Source organism: Erinaceus europaeus, chromosome 12 (assembly GCF_950295315.1).
Source record: "Erinaceus europaeus chromosome 12, mEriEur2.1, whole genome shotgun sequence".
NCBI classification, from domain to species: Eukaryota; Metazoa; Chordata; class Mammalia; order Eulipotyphla; family Erinaceidae; genus Erinaceus; species Erinaceus europaeus.
The window spans coordinates 23,061,011-23,082,623 of NC_080173.1; the positions used below are offsets into that span (position 1 = coordinate 23,061,011).

The window sequence follows — 21,613 nt, forward strand, 5'->3', positions numbered from 1 at the left end:
ATTCCACAGTTTCCCATATAACAATACAACCCCCACTATGTCATTTATCATCCTTCAGGGACCTGTATTTCATTTCATATTCTTAGAGAATAAATAAAAAAATACATTCAAGTTTCTTACTTTGGTCCCTGGATCATAGGAATTATACTTTAAGCCACTTAAAAAAATATTTTATATACCCATTCATGCTCAAAACTCTACAAAAGATGGGAATAGATGGGAAATTCCTCAAGATAGTGGAATCTATATATAGCAAACCTACAGCCAACATCATACTCAATGGACAGAAGCTGAAAGCATTCCCCCTCAGATCGGGGACTAGACAGGGCTGTCCACTGTCGCTGTTACTCTTCAACATAGTATAGGAAGTTCTTGCATAGGCAAGAGAAAGAAATCAGGCAAGAGAAAGAAATCAAAGGAATACAGATTGGAAGGGAAGAAGTCAAGCTCTCACTATTTGCAGATGATATGATAGTATACATAGAAAGACCTAAAGAATCCAACAGAAAACTACTGGAAGTTATTAGGCAATATAGCAAGGTATCAGGCTACAAAATCAATGTACAGAAATCAGTGGCATTTCTTTGTGCAAACACTAAATCTGAAGAAGACATCCAGAAATCACTCCCATTTACTGTTTCAGCAAAATCAATCAAATACCTAGGAATACAGTTGACCAAAGAAGTGAAAGACTTGTATACTGAAAACTATGAGTCGCTACTCAAGGAAATAGAAACTGATACCAAGAAATGGAAAGATATCCCATGCTCACGGATTGGAAGAATAAATATCATCAAAATGAATATTCTCCCCAGAGCCATATACAAATTTAATGCAATACCCATCAAAGTTCCACCAAGCTTCTTTAAGAGAATAGAACAAACACTACAATCATTTATCTGGAACCTGAAAACACCTAGAATTGGCAAAACCATCTTGAGGAAAAGAAACAGAAATGGAGACATCACACTCTCAGACCTTAAACTATATTATAAAACCATCATCATCAAAACAGCCTGGTACTGGAACAAAAATAGGCACACAGACCAGTGGAACAGAATTGAAAGCCCAGAAATAAATCCCCACACCTATGGACATATAATCTTTGATAAGGGGTCCCAAAGGATTAAATGGAAGGAGGCTCTCTTCAATAAATGGTGCTGGGAAAACTGGGTTGTAACATGCAGAAGAATGAAATTGAACCACTTTATCTCACCAGAAACAAAAATCAACTCCAAAGGGATCAAAGACCTGGATGTCAGACCAGAAACAATCAAATACTTAGAGGAAAACATTGGTAAAACACTTTCCCACCTACACCTCAAGGACATCTTTGATGAATCCAACCCAATTGCAAGGAAGACTAAAGCAGAAACAAACCAATGGGACTACATCAAATTGAAAAGCTTCTGCACATCCAAAGAAACTATTAAACAAACAAAAAGACCCCTCACAGAATGGGAGAAGATCTTCACATGCCATACATCAGACAAGAAACTAATCACAGGGAGTCGGGCTGTAGCGCAGCGGGTTAAGCGCAGGTGGCGCAAAGCACAAGGACCGGCAGAAGGATCCCGGTTCGAGCCCCGGCTCCCCACCTGCAGGGGAGTCACTTCACAGGCAGTGAAGCAGGTCTGCAGGTGTCTGTCTTTCTCTCCTCCTCTCTGTCTTCCCCTCCTCTCTCCATTTCTCTCTGTCCTATCCAACAACAACGACAACAACAATAATAATAACTACAACAATAAAACAACAAGGGCAACAAAAGGGAATAAATAAAATAAAAATAAATAAAAATTAAAAAAAAAAAGAAACTAATCACCAAAATATATAAAGAGCTCAGCAAACTTAGCACCAAAAAAGCAAATGACCCCATCCAAAAATGGGCAGAGGATATGAACAAAACATTCACCTCAGAGGAGATCCAAAAGGCTAACAAACATATGAAAAACTGCTCTAGGTCACTGATTGTCAGAGAAATGCAAATTAAGACAACACTAAGATACCACCTCACTCCTGTAAGAATGGCATACATCAAAAAGGACAGCAGCAACAAATGCTGGAGAGGTTGTGGGGACAGAGGAACCCCTTTACATTGCTGGTGGGAATGTAAACTGGTACAACCTCTGTGGAGAGCAGTCTGGAAAACTCTCAGAAGGCTAGACATGGACCTTCCATATGATCCAGTAATTCCTCTCCTGGGGTTATACCCCAAGGACTCCATAACACCCAACCAAAAAGAGGTGTGTACTCCTATTTTCATAGCAGCACAATTCACAATAGCTAAAACCTGGAAGCAACCCAGGTGCCCAACAACAGATGAGTGGCTAAGAAAGCTGTGGTATATATACACAATGGAATACTATGCAGCTATCAAGAACAATGAACCCACCTTCTCTGACCCATCTTGGACAGAGCTAGAAGGAATTATGTTAAGTGAGCTAAGACAGAAAGATTAAGATGAGTATGGGATGATCCCACTCATCAACAGAAGTTGAGTAAGAAGATCTGAAAGGGAAACTAAAAGCAGGACCTGATCAAATTGTAAGTAGGGCACCAAAGTAAAAACCCTGTGGTGAGGGGTAGACATGCAGCTTCCTGGGACAGTGGGGGGTGGGAGTGGGTGGGAGGGATGGGTCACAGTCTTTTGGTGGTGGGAATGGTGTTTATGTAAACTCCTAGTAAAATGTAGTCATATAAATCACTAGTTAATTAATATGAGAGGGGGAAATTTAATTGTATGTCTCCAAGTTTTTTAAAATGCAGACTGAATCTTTTTAATATATAGGCTGTGTAATTGATATGCAGACTCTCTCAAAAGCCTAGTCCAAGTAGATCAGAAGCAACCAATAGCACAGCTATATATAAGATACCGGGTACTGTACAACAAACCCTAACAAAAGGGCTTTTCAAAGTTAACCCAATTACCAAATAATGTGATGATAACATTAACTATCGATTGTCTTTTTGAATCCTAAGACAGCAGGAACCTCACATCTCCACTATATAGAGCCTCTACTTCCCCCAGTCCTGGAACCCTTGGGTAGGGCCGACTTTCCCGTATGCCTCTCCCAATCCATATCAAATAATATTGCATCCGCCGATCACAACCTAATCAACGCAACGATTGCCACCTCAACATGCTTCACTTCAGACTGTGTCCAGAGACTTCACGTGTGGAATGACAACCCTTCAGCTTCATTACTCGGGTGAGACCTTTCTTTTCATAGTATACTCTAATTCCATCTCAGGTGGTTCACTTTCTAACAAAGTCCCAAAACCTAGATATACACCAGTTTCTGTGAGAGAGAGCATATGTTCACACGTATCCATAAACTACTGCGAAATATATACCTGAAAGCAGAAGTACACTAGAGTTAGCAGTGAGTAACCCACCTATCACTTCCTCTCCAGTATTCCAACCTTTGGGTCCATGATTGCTCAACAATTTGTTTGGCTTCGTATGTTAACTCTCTTTTCAGTCACCAGGTTCCAGATGTCGTCAGGATGCCGGCCAGGGTTCCCTGGACTGAAGACCCCACCAATGTGTCCTGGAGCTCCACTTCCCCAGAGACCCACCCTACTAGGGAAAGAGAGAGGCAGACTGGGAGTATGGACCGACCAGTCAACACCCATGTTCAGCGGGGAAGCAATTACAGGAGCCAGACCTTCTACCTTCTGCAACCCACAATGACCCTGGGTCCATGCTCCCAGAGGGATAGAGAATGGGAAAACTATCAGGGGAGGGGATGGGATATGGAGATTGGGTGGTGGGAATTGTATCGAATTGTACCCCTCCTACCCTATGGTTTTGTTATTTAATCCTTTCTTAAATAAAAAAGAAAAAAAGCCACATAATAGAATTCTAAAGAAATAAAACATGAACAATTAATATGAAAAAATAAAATAAGTATATATATAAAGCAAAAAAATTTATATCTATTTTTTTATTTTCCTTTTTGTTTCCCTTGCTTTTTATTGTTGTTGTAGTTATTGCTGCTTTTATCAATGATGTCGCTGTTAGATAGGACAGAGAGAAATGGAGAGAGGAAGGGAAGACAGAGAGGGGGAGAGAAAGACACCTGCAGACCTCTCCAATAAAAATAAATTTTAAAAAGAAAAAAGTTACCCTATTATTATGTGACTCTCCCAGTTACTCCATTTTTCATTTTATGGTTTCTTCACTACAAAACTTCCTAAGAACTCTGTGATGCACACTGTATTCTTTTTATCTATTACCTTCTCTCAGATAAACAATAGTCTTCCATTCAAAAGGGCATAACCTTTTATGTTTCCCAGTAACCAACATGCTACAGGCCAACATTAATCTCCTTGATCTGTCTCCAGGTGAACCTCCTTCAATTTCAAAGAACCCTTGGGAAAAAGAGACTTTACCACTATCTTGTCATGTCTCAGGTTCAGTGCTACTGAATTGCAAAATAACTACTCTCTCCATCCCAAAATAATTGCAAAGAACTGTGTTTTAACCTGTTGAGTAATGTGTCATTCAGGTCCTACATCCTCTGTTAATTTCTAGTGGTGTTCCATCTATAGGTCTTCCCTTCCATTTTTTTCCCTTCCCTTCCCTTCCCTTCCCTTCCCTTCCCTTCCCTTCCCTTCCCTTCCTATCCCCCTTCCCTTCCCTTCCCTTTCTTCCATCCATCCATCCTCCCTCCCTTTCTTTCTAATTGCCTTTCTCCCTTTTTTCTTATTATCTTTATTTATTGGATAGGGACAGGAGGAGATAGAGAAAGAAAGAAACAGAGAGACACCTGCAGCACTGCTTCACTATTCGCAAAGCTTTCCCCTTGCGGATAGGGACCAGCAGATTGAACCCAGGTCCCTGCACATCGTAAAATGTGTGCTTAACCAGGGGCATCATCACCTGGCCTCCAGGTTTTATTTCTTAAGAGGTATTTTTCATTTTTTACTTTATCCTGAATGATCTAGTTGTTTCAGCTTCATAGCCTATGAGATATCTTGCTTCACTAATTAAACTTTAGCAACACAACTTTTTGGTCAATCACATAAGTCAGTTTTGTCCATACTTTCCATCTCAGGACCTTTATTTGTGCCCAACCCCCACCCTCACATGGCTTATTTCTGACTGTCACTGAGGACTCAGCTTAATGTGGTTTTCTTAGACATCATCTTCTCCTAGATATAAACCTACCCCCACCAGTTTTATCCCATAGCTTTGTATTTTCCCCCAATTTACTATCAGTTTATAATTCATTATTTTATGTTTATTTTAATATCTGTCTCCAGCACGAATTTATGAAATATACACAGTAAGGAGCAGTATCTATAAAAGTTATTACTGTGACTAAGTGCCAGACATGTAGTATGGGAGTGATTGTAGAATGAAGGGAGAGAAAAGGAGGGAGAAAGGGAGATAATGACAGAGACCATATGCTGAAATTACTTGTTTGTTTCTGTACCCAAGTTGATGTGTACAACAGGCATCCAAGACTCCTGATTTGTAATAAAATCCTCATGGTTTCCTTACTCCCCACCTCTTGTCAACCCCCCCAGAAAAACTATTCATCTCATATTTTTCCCAATTGAAAAACAAAAAATGTCAGTTTGCAAATAGATTTCTGGCAAGATAATATATGGATGTTCGTGTTTACTTATTCATTACAACCACTGCTTATGATCTCTTGAGCCCTGCTTATCAGAATCTTCAACCAGAATTGGGAAATGTTGCTGTGATAATGTAAAATTTGATCACTCATTTTAAATTTTGCATCATTCTTGTTTAATGTCTACTTGAACTTTTGTTGTTGTTTGGATGTGAAGATGGACATACAACACTTATTTGATGTTGTAGAAAAGCCTTAGTAATTTAATTTGAAAATTCACAGTAACATTCCCCCCCCCCCCCACACACACACAGCTATGGATCTCTAAGTTTTGGTAAGGGGGCCCAAACTATTAAATGGAGTAAGAAGAGATTCTTCAACAAATGACTTTGTGAAAAATGGGTTGAAACATGCAGAAGTCACCAAAACAATGAGACTTACAGAATGGGAGATCTTTACACACCATACATCATAACAAAAGCTAATAACCAAAGTATATAAAAAGCTCACCAAACTCAGCAACAACAAAAAAAACAATGACCCACAAAAGTGGGGAGAGGATATAAACAGAATATTCACCAAAGAAAACCAACAGACATATGAAAAAAATGCTCCAAGTTATCAGAGAAATGCAAATAAAGACAACAACAAGATACCACTTCACCCCTGTGAAAATGTCATACATCAGAAAGGACAGTAATTGGAAATGCTGGAGAGGTTGCAGGGGTAAAGAAGCTTTTCCTGCACTGCTAGTGAGAATGTAAATTGTTTCAACCCCTGCAGAGAGCAGTCTGGAGAACTCTCAGTAGGCTAGAAATGGACCTACCCTATGACCCAGCAATTCCTCTCCTGGGAATATATCCTAAGGAATGAAACATACCTATACAAAGAGATCTGTGTTTACCTATGTTCATAGCAGCATAATTTGTAATAGTCAAAAGATGGAAACAACCTAGGTGTCCAACAACAGACGAGTGGCTAAGAAAGTAGTGGTTTATATACACAAAGGAATACTACTCAAGTTATTTTTTGAACTCCAAATGAAAAAGATTTTTATTAATATTTAAATATTAAATAGAGAAAACAGAATAAGAGAAAAATAAATAATAAAATCTCCAAAAACCAAGCAGATAAAACACCAGGAGAGAGAAAGTTCATCTGAGGTGAGGGAGCCATTGAAAGTTGTTCCTGTGCTCAGTCTGCAGGAGCCAGCAGGATGCAGTCTCCCTCCACTGCTGCTGTATGTGATGGTGATTTTGGTGCTGCTGGAGCTGCTGCCACTGGAGGTGATGGCGCTGCTGGTGGCTGTCATGCCTTTGGAGCTGCTGCTGGTGCTGATGACAGAGTTTCCCCAAGCTGCTGCAGGACCGTCCTCTTCCACCTCCTCTGACACACCTGGGCGTTTCTGACTCTGGGCAACTGACTTAGACTCCTGGGAGTCCAGCTTGTACAGTATGGTCCTTCGGGTTGTGACTCTGTCCAACTTATTGTAGTAAGTGTCCTCCTCCAGGAAGACCAATACAGACTCAGACTGTGTACCCGCTGCTGGTGCTACTGCTGGAGATGGTGGTGGTGATGCTGCTGGCAAACCCCAGCATTTCCCACTCTCGGCATTTGACTCAGACTCCTCGGAGTCCTGCTTGTCCATCGTGATCCTTTGGGTTATGACTCTGTCCCGCAGCGCATTAGAGTAAGTGTCCACATGCAGCCCACCCCTGGGCTGGGTTTCACCCTGGGGGGTGGCCTTGGTCATAAGTATAGTCACAGTCACTCTGCACTTCCCGACCTTCCTGGTGGGGTTCACTTGGTCCTCACTAGGAAAGTTGGAGTCTACCTCCCAATCAGTTGGATCCTCAAGTCTCTCTGGTAAGATCCTTCTGTGTCTTTTAGAACCTGGCCAGGGGCACTGCACGTGACTTCTCATCCATGTCTGACACACACTCAATATTGCTGCCACTAGGCATTTCTTATGGCCAGAGCCAACACGTCTGGGCACACAGCAAAACATGTTGTTACCTTCCAGTCACCTGGAAAGTGACCTGGGGAGGTTGCTGTTTGTGGAATGTGGGTGCCTGGTTACCAGGGTTCCAAGTTCTGCAAAGTTCTGATAACTGTATTTCTTGTGTCCCTTTAAAGCCTCAGTGCACAGATTTTTTTTCTTGAAGTTTCTTGCACACACATTATAGTGTTGATTATACAACTTTCCATATGTCTCTCTCCTTTTCCTTCTCTCTCTGGGTGCTGATGAAGCTGGAGTTCAGAGCCCTCTTATCTTCTTCTGCCTATCACTTTTCCTCCACTGGGAGTATGGATCAAGGTTGTTTTTGGGGTACAGAAGATGGGAGTTCTGGCTTCTGTAATTGCTTCTCTGCTGGATGTAGGAGTTGGCAGGTCGATACATACCCCCAGCCTCTTTCTTCCTTTCTTTCTTTCTTTCTTTCTTTCTTTCTTTCTTTCTTTCTTTCTTTCTTTTTATTCCTTTATTGGGGGATTAATGGTTTACAGTCAATAGTAAAATGCAATAGTTTGTACATGCGTAAAGTAACATTTCCATATAACAATACAACCCCCACTAGGTCCTCCTCTGCCACCATGTTTCAGGACCTGAACCCTCCCCCTCCCACCCCAGAGTCTTTTACTTTGGTGCAATATACCAACTCTAGTCCAAGTTCTGCTCTAAGATTTCCCTTCTGATATGGTTTTTCAACTTCTGCTTATGAGTGAGATCATCCCATATTCATCCTTTTGTTTCTGACTTATCTCATTTAACATGGTATCTTCAAACTCCATCCAAGATGGGGTGAAGAAGGTGATTCATCATGAACCTGAGACTTTGGAGACTCAGGAATAAGAATCTCTTTGTATAACCTTTATGCCATCTACTCCTATTCATATTTCTCAGTTTTCCACATAACAATTCAACCCCCCTCTAGGTCTTTCTCTGACATCATGTTCCAGGACCTGAAGCCAGAGTCTTTTACTTTGGTGCAATACACCGGACCCAGTCCCAAATTCTGCTTTGTGTTTACTGTTCAACTATTTTTTTTTCTTTTTGTAATTGGATTCATTTTATTGAAGATGCCTTTAAAATTTAGATGGAAAAGAGTTCTTCCAATATTTACTTCTTAGTATTTGATAGTTTCTGGTTTAACATCCAAGGGGTGTTGAAATACCCTACTATTACTGTGCTGCTGTTAATTTATTGTTGTAGCCCTTTCAGTAGATATTTTCTGCCTTTAGATGGCCTCTTACTGGGTGTCTAGATGTTAATAAATGCTAAGACCTCTTGACTGACTGATCCTCTAAGCATGAAGTAATGTCCACGAACCACACGTGTTTGCACTCACCCGTGACTTGGTGGATTCTCAAAATATTCTGAGTCTTGTTGAATTCTCTGGTGATCTTCTTTATTATTCTTAGTTGACCAGGGAGAGGAGAGAGACACAGCTGCTGTTACTCTGTATCCCTGCCTCTGGAAATATCACTACTCAGTTATTAAGAATGATAAATTCACCTTCTTCACCTCATCTTGGAGCTTGAAGGAATAAGTGAGATCAGTCAGAAAGAGAAGGATAGATATGGGGTGATCTCACTCATGGACAGAAGTTGAGAAAAAAAAAAACAAGAGGATTCGACTTCCGGAGGCGGAGCTACGAGCAGCAGATCACTTTCTCTCCTCTCCTCTCCTCTCCTCTCCCGGATCAACTAGGAATACCAAAGGAGACCACCCGGACCGAAACAAGACAGGACTAGAATGACCACAGAAACCCAGTAAATCACCAGTGAGTACAAACACGTGTGGCTGGTGACAGAGAGGAGAGAGGGGCCTAAGGAGAGATTAAGTGACTGCTAACAGTTCAACAGTTTGTCAGTGGAGACACCACCTCCAGTCTGCTCCACCAACAAGGGGACAGCTGAAGGGAGGAAAGGACTCCCCAGAGACTCACCAAGTGCAACTCTGAGTCTCCATTGCTACTACCCTCAGAATCTGGAGCAGCAACAGGGAGGGACACCAGGGTACAGAGATGTAACCGGGAAACTCAGGAGAAGACCTATACCTCCGTGGCATAGCTGAGGGGCTGTGAAAGTCTCTTTGCATAACCACTGGATTATCTCTGCCACACCCTGCTTTATCTCTTGGTCAGGAGTCAGTGATTAAGCTAAGAAGCCTATTGATAGTTTAAAAGCCCTCAGGCTCCCATAGCCTACAGGGGGAAAAAAAAAGGCTTTTACACCACTGAACTCCAACTCAGGGATTGAAAAAACTGTTAACTTATATAAAATGGTTAAAACAACAAGAAAAAATATTGGAGACTCGAACCAGGACAAGAGTTCAGCTAAAAGTCCTCCAGAGGGTGAAGCACAAAACAACAAGTTCAACATCCAAACATTAGCCAAGGAAATAATAACAGGAGTGAGTAAAGAATTTGAAAAAATTGTAATCAGAAATGCAGGAACAACAAATGAGAATATGGAAGAAAATTCTAATAATCTCATGGTTATTAGAGAGCTGAAAGCTGAAATCGCTGAGCTAAGAAGGCAACTAGCTGAACAAGCTAAAACAGTATCAGAGCAGGGCAACAAAATAGATGAACTCCAGAAAGCAGTAGAGGGCAGAGAGAATAGAATCAATGAGGCTGAAGACAGAATTAGCAAGATTGAGGATGAATTAGAGACAACTAAAAAAGAAGTAAGAGATCTCAAAAAGAGATTAAGAGATGCTGAAAACAACAACAGAGTCCTATGGGATGACTTCAAAAGAAACAATATACGCATTATTGGCTTACCAGAGGAAGAAAGAGAAGGGGAGGAAGAAAGCGTTCTCCAGGCCATAATAGCTGAAAATTTCTCTAGTCTAGACAACACCAAAGACATAAAGATTCAAGAAGCCCAGAGGGTCCCAAACAGAATTAACCCAGACCTAAAGACACCAAGACATGTCATACTTAGATTGGAAAGGAATAAGGATAAAGAAAGGATCCTCAAGGCTGCAAGAGAAAAACAAAGAGTCACCTACAAAGGAAAACCCATAAGATTAGCAGCAGACTTCTCCATACAAACACTACAGGCCAGAAGAGAATGGCAAGATATCTATCGAGTGCTCAATGAGAAAGGCTTTCAGCCAAGAATACTATATCCTGCTAGATTGTCATTCAGACTAGATGGAAGCATCAAAACCTTCTCAGACAAGCAACAGTTGAAGGAAGCAACCATCACCAAGCCTGCCCTGAAAGAAGTTCTGAAAGGTCTCCTATAAACAACCAGACCACCACAAATAGGACATATATCAAAACACTCTAAAACTCTACAAGAATGGCGTTAAAATATCTTCAATCTTTGATATCAATAAATGTGAATGGCCTGAATTCACCTATTAAAAGACACAGAGTAGGAAGATGGATCAGAAAACACAACCCAACAATATGTTGTCTACAGGAAACTCACCTAACGCAACAAGACAAACACAGACTTAAAGTGAAAGGATGGAAAACTATCATTCAAGCCAATGGCCCACAAAAAAAGGCAGGAACAGCTATTCTCATATCTGACATGATAGACTTGAAAATAGATAAGATTAAAAAAGATAGCAATGGACACTACTTAATGCTCAGAGGATCAGTCAATCAAGAGGACTTAACAATTATTAATATCTATGCACCCAATGAGAAGCCATCTAAATACATCAAACTTCTACTGAAAGAGCTACAGCAATATATTAACAGTAACACAATCATAGTAGGGGACTTCAACACCCCACTATCTCAACTTGACAGATCATCCAGGAAGAAAATCAGTAAAGACATAAGGGAGCTAAATGAAGAGATAGATAAACTAGAACTATTGGACATTTTCAGAGTCATTCATCCCAAAAAACTGGAATACACATTTTACTCAAATCCACATGGATCATTCTCAAGGATAGACCATATGTTAGGCCACAAAGACAGCATCAGCCTATTCAAGAGCACTGAAGTCATCCCAAGCATCTTCTCAGACCACAGTGGAATTAAACTAACACTTAACAATCAACAAAAGATTAGTAACAGTGCCAAAATGTGGAAGCTCAACAGTACACTTCTTAACAACTTCTGGGTCAAAGAGGAAATCAAGGAAGAAATCAAAATGTTTTGAGAGTTCAATGAAAATGAAGACACAAGCTATCAAAATATTTGGGACACAGCTAAAGCAGTCCTAAGAGGGAAGTTCATAGCTATATAAGCACACATTAGGAAACAAGAAAAGGCACAAATAAACAGCCTGATTGCACATCTTAAAGACCTAGAAGAAGAACAACAAAGGAATCCTAAAGCAACCAGAAGGACAGAAATTACTAAAGTTAGGGCAGAAATAAATAACATTGAGAATAGGAAAACCATACAAAAGATCAATGAAAGTAAATGTTGGTTCTTCGAAAGAGTAAATAAAATCGACAAACCTTTAGCCAGACTCACAAAAACAAAAAAGGGAGAAGACCCAAATAAATCGGATAGTAAATGAAAGAGGAGAAATCACAACAGACACTGCAGAAATTCAACATATCATGCGAGGCTTCTATGAACAACTATATGCCACCAAGCTAGAGAACCTGGAAGAAATGAATGATTTCCTAGATACCTACCAACTTCCAAAACTAAGTAAAGAGGAAGTGGATAACATGAACAGGCCCATCACAGCTAATGAAATTGAAACAGTTATCAAAAATCTTCCCAAAAATAAAAGTCCTGGACCAGATGGTTTTACAAATGAATTCTACAAAACTTTCAAAGAAGAACTAATACCTCTACTTTTAAAAGTCTTCCAGAAGATTGAAGACACTGGAATACTCCCTGCCAGCTTCTATGAAGCCAGCATCACCCTGATACCAAAAGCAGACAGGGACACAACCAAAAAAGAAAACTACAGACCAATATCTCTGATGAACATAGATGCGAAAATATTGAACAAAATTCTAGCCAACCGGATACAGCAGTATATCAAAAAAATTGTTCATCATGACCAAGTGGGGTTTATCCCAGGCATGCAAGGTTGGTTTAATATACGTAAATCAATCAATGTGATCCACCACATCAACAAAAGCAAGACCAAAAACCACATGGTCATATCAATAGATGCAGAGAAAGCCTTTGACAAAATACAACATCCCTTTATGATCAAAACACTACAAAAAAATAGGAATAGATGGAAAATTCCTGAAGATAGTGGAGTCTATATATAGCAAACCTACAGCCAACATCATACTCAATGGTGAAAAACTGGAAGCATTTCCCCTCAGATCAGGTACTAGACAGGGCTGCCCACTATCACCATTACTATTCAACATAGTGTTGGAAGTTCTTGCCATAGCAATCAGGCAGGAGCAAGAAATTAAAGGCATACAGATTGGAAGAGAAGAAGTCAAACTCTCCTTATTTGCAGATGACATGATAGTATACATGGAAAAACCTAAGGAATCCAGCAAGAAGCTTTTGGAAATCATCAGGCAATACAGTCATGTGTCAGGCTATAAAATTAACATTCAAAAGTCAGTGGCATTCCTCTATGCAAACACTAAGTTAGAAGAAATTGAAATCCAGAAATCAGTTCCTTTTTCTATAGCAACAAAAACTATAAAATATCTAGGAGTAAACCTAACCAAAGAAGTGAAAGACTTGTATACTGAAAATTATGAGTCACTACTCAAAGAAATTGAAAAAGACACAAAGAAGTGGAAAGATATTCCACGTTCATGGGTTGGAAGAATTAACATCATCAAAATGAATATATTACCCAGAGCCATCTACAAATTTAATGCTATCCCCATCAAGATCCCAAGCACATTTTTTAGGAGAATAGAAAAAATGCTACAAATGTTTATCTGGAACCAGAAAAGACCTAGAATTGCCAAAACAATCTTGAGAAAAAAGAACAGAACCGGAGGCATCACACTGCCAGATCTCAAACTGTATTATAGGGCCATTGTCATCAAAACTGCTTGGTACTGGAACATGAACAGACACACTGACCAGTGGAATAGAATTGAGAGCCCAGAAATGAGGCCCCACACGTATGGACATCTAATCTTTGACAAAGGGGCCCAGACTATTATATGGGGGAAGCAGAGTCTCTTCAACAAATGGTGTTGGAAACAATGGGTTGAAACATGCAGAAGAATGAAACTGAATCACTGTATTTCACCAAATACAAAAGTAAATTCCAAGTGGATCAACGACTTGGATGTTAGACCAGAAACTATCAGATACTTAGAGGAAAATATTGGAAGAACTTTTTCCGCATAAATTTTAAAGACATTTTCAATGAAACGAATCCAATTACAAGGAAGACTAAGGCAAGTATAAACCTATGGGACTACATCAAATTAAAAAGCTTCTTCATAGCAAAAGAAACCACTACCCAAATCAAGAGACCCCTCACAGAATGGGAGAAGATCTTTACATGCCATACATCAGATAAGAGTTTAATAACCAACATATATAAAGAGCTTGCCAGACTCAACAACAAGACAACAAATAACCCCATCCAAAAATGGGGGGAGGACTTGGACAGAATATTCACCACAGAAGAGATCCAAAAGGCCGAGAAACACATGAAAAAATGCTCCAAGTCTCTGATTGTCAGAGAAATGCAAATCAAGACAACAATGAGATATCACTTCACTCCTGTGAGAATGTCATACATCAGAAAAGGTAACAGCAGCAAATGCTGGAGAGGGTGTGGGGTCAAAGGAACCCTCCTGCACTGCTGGTGGGAATGTCAATTGGTCCAACCTCTGTGGAGAACAGTCTGGAGAACTCTCAGAAGGCTAGAAATGGACCTACCCTATGACCCTGCAATTCCCCTCCTGGGGATATATCCTAAGGAACCCAACACATCCATCCAAAAAGATCTGTGTACACATATGTTCTTGGCAGCACAATTTGTAATAGCCAAAACCTGGAAGCAACCCAGGTGTCCGACAACAGACGAGTGGCTGAGCAAGTTGTGGTATATATACACAATGGAATACTACTCAGCTGTAAAAAATGGTGACTTCACCGTTTTCAGCCGATCTTGGATGGACCTTGAAAAAATCATGTTGAGTGAAATAAGTCAGAAACAGAAGGATGAATACGGGATGATCTCACTCTCAGGCCGAAGTTGAAAAACAAGATTAGAAAAGAAAACACAAGTCGAACCTGAAATGGAATTGGAGTATTACACCAAAGTAAAAGACTCTGGGGTGGGTGGGTGGGTGGGTTGGAGAATACATGTCCATGAAAAATGATGAATGAAATAGTGGGGGTTGTATTGTTAAATGGGAATCTGGGGAATGTTATGCATGTAAAAAAAAAAAAAAAAGAAAAAGAAAAGTGAAAAAAAAAGAATAATAACTACAACAATAAAACAACATGGGCAACAAAAATGGAATAAAAAAAGAAAGAAAAAAAAAAACAAGAGGAGGAAACACAATATAAAACCTGGACTGTGTATGGTGGGTTGCACCAAAGTAAAGGACTCTGGGGGTTGTAGGGGACTTTCATATTCTGGTGTATGATGGTGGAAGAAGACCTAGGTTGAAGGTGAAAGTGTTCTGCAGAAAACAGAAAAATTGTACACATGTACTAAGGACCATATTTATCGCAAACCATTAGTCCCCCCAATAAAAAAGGGGGGAGGAAAATTACTCAAGATTCAAACCTGGTTTTAAGAAGCACCACCCCCCTCCCCCTACCCTCCAGAAAAAGAAAGAAAATTCACAGTAGTTTTTTTTTTTTGCCCTCCAGGGTTATTGCTGGGGCTCAGTGCTTGTGTGAAGAATCTACTGCTCCTGGGGGCTATTTTTTCCCTTTTGTTGCCCTTGTCTATCGATGCTGCTGTTGTATTATTGTTGTTGTCATTGCTGTCATCATTGTTGGATAGGACAGAGAAAAAAGGAGAGAGGAGGGGAAGACAGAGAGGGGAAGAGAAAGACACCTGCAGACCTGCTTCACCACCTGTGAAGCAAAGACCCTGCAGCTGAGGAGCCGGGGGCTCGAACCGGGATCCTTATGCCAGTCCTTGCGCTTTGCACCACGTGCATTTAACTCACTGTGCTACTGCCAGGCTCCCAAATTCACAGTAGTTTAATCTGATATAAAATGAAGGTGCATGCTACTCATGTGAAAAGAAAGAGAGAAAATGTGGAATCCACCCAGTAGTCTTCTAATTTTCCTGACTCTTCTCTCCCAGAGTGCACTGTCTTTAAGGTGCCACATTTTTCCTTTCAGTAACGAGCTCCCTCAGAAACAAAGCTGAATCCAGCAAGGACAATGAGAAATCAGTTCTGTTGTTATCCAGTGAGCAACAGACTTGCCATTTTCCAAGATCAGGTAATCATCTCTTTTCAAGCCATTTTGATGATCAGTGACACAATATGCTATAAAAGGAAAGAAAGTGAGATAAATAACATACACACACACACACACACACACACACACACACACACTATTTGCAACACTGAGAGAATTTGAGAGGGGACAGATAGAGAGAGAGAAAGAGGTGGTGGGGCACAAGGTCTCAAACCTTTGTCCTTGTACATAGTAACATGTCTGCTCAGCTGGGTACACTATCACCCAGCCCCACAAACCTAGCATTTTATCTTACTTAATCTCAGGAAAGAATTGTTAAAAAATTATTTTCAAACAGTTGAGAATATTGTGATTAGTTCCTCAGGGCTAAGTACTAGTCTTTCCATATATTAATTGTGAAGTATTTTTCCATGCAATATAAACATTCACTGCATAACAAAAATTTAGACAATTATATGCTGCATATATGGTGGTGACGAGTTGTGTAGAACACTAAACCATTAGAGTTTGTGGGAGAAGGAGGAAGATGGCGGACTGAGAAGTCGCTGACAGCGAGTGCTCTGATCGCATCGTCGGCAACGGTTCCAGATGCCACTAGGATGCTGGCTAGGCTTCCCTGGATTGAAGACCCCACCAATGTGTCCTGGAGCTCAGCTTCCCCAGAGACACACCCTACTAGGGAAAGAGAGAGGCAGACCGGGGGTATGGACCGACCAGTCAACGCCCATGTTCAGCGGGGAAGCAATTACAGAAGACAGACCTTCTACCTTCTGCAACCCTCAACAACCCTGGGTCATGCTCCCAGAGGGATAGAGAATGGGAAAGCTACCATGGGAGGGGGTGGGTTATGGGGATTGGGTGGTGGGAATTGTGTGGAGTTGTACCCCTCCTACCTTATGCTTTTGTTCACTAATCCTTTCTTAAATAAAAAATTTAAAAAAAAACATTAGAGTTTGTGTAGTTACACTGATGTTCATGTGGCAACAAACCCTCTTACTGATATATTTCTTAGACTGTATTCCTGTCATTAAGTGACACAGGACTGTATGAAAGGTAACTTCAGTAAATACGTAGTTGAGTAACTTGCTTGCAGAAAAACTCAAAGGTTTGCCTATTTTGCACTTGCATATGTTATATTTGTTTATATTTATTTATTTATTTACTAAATATTTTTAAATATTTATTTATTCCCTTTTGTTGCCCTTGTTGTTTTATTGTTGTAGTTATTATTGTTGTTGATGTCGTCATTGTTGGATAGGACAGAGAGAAATGGAGAGAGGAGGGGAAGACAGAGAGGGGGAGAGAAAGATAGACACCTGCAGACCTGCTTCACTGCCTGTGAAGTGACTCCCCTGCAGGTGGGAAGCCAGGGGCTCAAACCGGGATCCTTATGCTGGTCCTTGCGTATTTTTATTTTATTTTATTTTATTTTATTTTATTTTATTTTATTTTCCAGAGCACTGTTCAGTTCTGAGGATTGAACTTGGGGTCTTTGGAGCCTAAAGTTTGAAAATCCTTTTACATAATCACTATACTGTCTCCCCAGCCCTGAATATGAAATTTTGATTCATGGCAGAGCTACTTCTGTCATGCTGATGAACTATTTGTTTCAACAACTGATTGATACTAACAGTAAAGTTCTGTTATGCCATCTTTCTTTTCCACCTCTATTTCTCCTCTAAAATAATCCTTGAAAAAAATGCTTAGGGGTGGAGTAGAAGAGGACCCAGTTGAGCATACTTGTAACACAGCTCAAGGACCTGGATTCAAGACCCCTCCTCCAGTCCCACCTACAGGGGGAAATCTTCCCAAGTAGAGAAGCAATACTGCAGTTCTCTCTCTGTCTCTTATCGCTTTCTTCATTCTCTCTTGATTTATCTCTGTCTCTATTGAATAGATAATAAATAAATATTGCACCAATGTAAAGAATTCTGGGGAGGGGGGGAGGGTGAGTAGAAAGAAAACTCTGGGAGCCCATTATATAATGAAATTGTATGCATATGTCAATGATTGTACTATAAAGTACTAACCCCTCAATTAAAAAAAAAGAAAGCATTAACATTAAAAAAATATGAGTAATTAAAATAAAATATATATATTTAAAAGGCTATATGAGCCTCCCCCTCAAAAAAAAAAAAAAACATATAAAAAACTGGGACAGAACTTGGTATCAAGATTTAAAATTAGGTGACAGTGATTATCAGAAGGAAAGGAGGGGAAGAGTGGACAGATGGAGGTTTCCTACTGGAGTGATGACACAAAAACTCTGTCTGGATCAAAAGATTAATGAAGTCTCTTCTTTTGATGATGAGGATGCCTTCTATGTTGCAGACCTGAGAGACATTCTAAAGAAACATCTGAGATGGGGAGTCGGGCTGTAGCACAGCGGGTTATGCGTAGGTGGCGCAAAGCGCAAGGACCGGCCTAAGGATCCTGGTCCTAGTCCCAGGCTCCCCACCTGCAGGGGAGTCGCTTCACAAGCAGTGAAGCAGGTCCGCAGGTGTCTATCTTTCTCTCCCCCCTCTGTCTTCACCTCCTCTCTCCATTTCTCTCTGTCCTATCCAAACAATGACGACATCAACAACAATAATAGCTACAACAATAAAACAACAAGGGCAACAAAAGGAAATAAATAAATAAATATTTTTAAAAAAGAAACATCTGAGTTGATTAAAAACTCTTCCTGAGGTCACCCTTTTTATGCTGTCAAATGCAATCATAGCAGAACCATGGTGAAGACCCTGCTGTAGGGGAAGGATTTGACTGTGCCAGAAAGACTGGAATACAAATGGTACAGTCTTGGGGTGCCTCTTGAGAGAATTATCTATGCAAATCCTTGTAAACAAATGTATCTGATAAAATATGCTGCCAATAATGGAGTTCAGATTATGACTTTTGATAATGAAGTCGAGATGATGAAAGTTGGACACATCCAAAGGCAAAGCTGTTTTTGTTGATTGCTACACATGATTCCAAAGCAGTCTATTGCTTTAGTATTAATTTTGGTGCCACACTCAAAACTGGCTGCTTTTGGAATGGATGAAAGAACTAAATATTGATGACACTGGTGTCACATTCCACGTAGGAAATGGCTATACTGATTCTGAGACCTTTGTGCAGACCATCTCTGATGCCTATTATATCTTTGACTTGGGGGCTCAGGTTGGCTTCAACATGGATCTACTTGATATTGGTGATGGCTTTTCTGGATGGTGGTGGCTTTTCTGGATCTGAGGATATAAAGCTTAAAGTTGAAAAGAGCACCAATGTCATCAACCCAGTCTTGGACAAGTATTTTCTTTTTTTCTTTTTAATTTAAGAAAGGAGACATTAACAAAACTATAGGATAGGAGTGGCACAACTCCACACAATTCCCACCACCTGATCTCCATATCCCATCCCCTCCCCTGATAGCTTTCCCATTCTCTATCCCTCTGGGAGTATGGACCCAGGGTCGTTGTGGCTTGCAGAAGGTGGAAAGTCTGGCTTCTGTAATTGCTTTCCTGCAAAACATGGGCGTTGACTGGTCGATCCATACTCCCAGTCTGCCTCTCTCTTTCCCTAGTAGGGTGGGGCTTTGGGAAAGAAGAGCTCCAGGACACATTGGTGGGGTCGTCAGTCCAAGGAAGTCAATTTGTTTGGCTTTGTATGTTAACTCTCTTTTAAGCCACCAGGTTTTGGATGAGTATTTTCTATCAGATTTGAGAGTGAGTATCATAGCTGAGCCAGGCAGATAGTATATTGCATCAGCTTTCATACTTGCAGTTAACATCATTGTCAAAAAATCTTTTTTCTATAATTTGTGTGCTTTCCCAGAGCTAAATATTTGTTGAATGAATGAGCAAATTCTCCCACAGGTGTAGTGGTCTGACTCCACTGATCAGAGAATGGGAAACAAGAAGAGTTAAGTTGTGAGTTCTCTTACTTCAAATCGCACAAATAATAATGTGACAGGAAACTCAGCTGTCCCTCATGAATGCAACAAAGTCAGCTTCATCCCAGATGCATATGAACACTGCAGTATAGAGTACTGGCAGAGTCTACACTATAATTTTGTAAGGACAAAAGTGTAAGATCTTCTGTGTTTATGCTATAAAATACCTCCCTTTCATCTCATAAATTCACTTCAAGCTCTTAATAACTGAACACACTCCCATTCTGATTGTGAACACAAAGCCTTGAGATAATCTAGCTTTGAAAAGGTTACAACTTTTTTTTTTTTTTTTTTTTTTGCCTCTAGGGTTATTGCTGGGGCTTGGTGCCTGCACTACAAATCTACTGCTCCAGGCAGCCATCTTTTTTCCATTGTTGTTGTTGTTGCTGCTGCTGCTGTTAGATAGGATAGAGAGAAATGGAGAGAGGTGGGGAAAACAGAGAGGGGAAGAGAAAGGTGGACACTTGCAGACTTGCTTCACTGCCTGTGAAGTGACCACCCTACAGGTGGGAAACCAGGGGCTTGAACCAGGATCCTTGCACTTTGTACTATGTAAGCTTAACCCGGTGTGCCACTACCCAATCCCTGTACAACTATTTTCTAACTAGAGAACGATATAAGACTCTAGGGAATAAATTTGAAATCCATTTCTTTGTTCTTTAATATCATCCCTTTATCTCTGAGTCTCAATGCTTTTTTAATCTCTCACTGAAGTAATACAAATGCAAAGAGTGCGAAATTAGCATAGTACTAAAACCTTTCTGTTTCCCATCACTAGCTTCATTGAGCTGGTGAAATCACACAACTGCATCACACAATCTAGACTTTCCGTTTTTATATATATATATAAAAAAAAACAACTGAAATAAGCAAAAGAGAAAATAAGAAAGTTTGAAATATCCCCTTTTCTCAACAAAGTACTCAACCAAACATGGAAGCAACAGAATCTATTTTCCAGGGTTCTTATTTCTGTCCCTGGACCCCTTCAGTCTTTTTGGCCAATACTCTTTCCCACTCCCTTATTTCATAGACTTTCTCTTGATAGTTGACTGCCAAAAAAAAAAAAAAAAAGTCAGTTGAAAACTAAAACAAAAAGGGGGCTGGGTGATGGCTTTAGTACACATAGTATGAAGCACGAGAACCCACTCAAGGATCCCAGTTCAAGCTCCTGGCTCCCCATTGGCAGGAGGAACACTTTTTTGTAAATCCTGTTACAAAAAAAAAAAAAGCCAGGGGCCAGGTGGTGGCACACCAGAGCTCTAACAGTACACAAAGGTCGGGGTTCCAGTCCCCCAGTTACAGTTGAAGAGGGAAATTTTAGGAGTAGTGAAATAGTGTTGCTATATCTCTTTTACTCTTCCTTCTCAATTTCTATCAGTCTCTCTCCTAATATAAAACCACTTTAGGGAGCCGGGCGGTAGAACAGCAGGTTAAGCGCATGTGTCAAAAAGTGCAAGGACCGGCCTAAGGGTCCTGGTTCGAGCCCCTGGCTTCCCACCTGCAGGGGAGTCGCTTCACAGGTGGTGAAGCAGGTCTGCAGGTGTCTTATCTTTCTCTCCCCCTCTCTGTCTTCCCCCTCCTCTTTCCATTTCTCTCTGTCCTATCTTACAACAACGGCATCAATAACAACAATAATAACTACAACAACAATGCAAAACAATAAGGGCAACAAAAGGGAAAATAAATAAATATAGAAAATTAAAACAAACAAACAAAAAACTACTTTAAAAAACGTAAAAAAGACTGTCAATATGAGGAGCCAGGTGATGGTG

At 40.3% G+C, this 21,613-nt stretch overlaps 1 pseudogene; it reads left to right on the forward strand.

Moving 5' to 3' along the window:
• The first annotated feature begins 15,868 nt into the window (after window positions 1-15,868).
• Window positions 15,869-19,740, forward strand: LOC103111348 (ornithine decarboxylase-like; annotated as a pseudogene).
• Window positions 19,741-21,613: the final 1,873 nt, after the last annotated feature.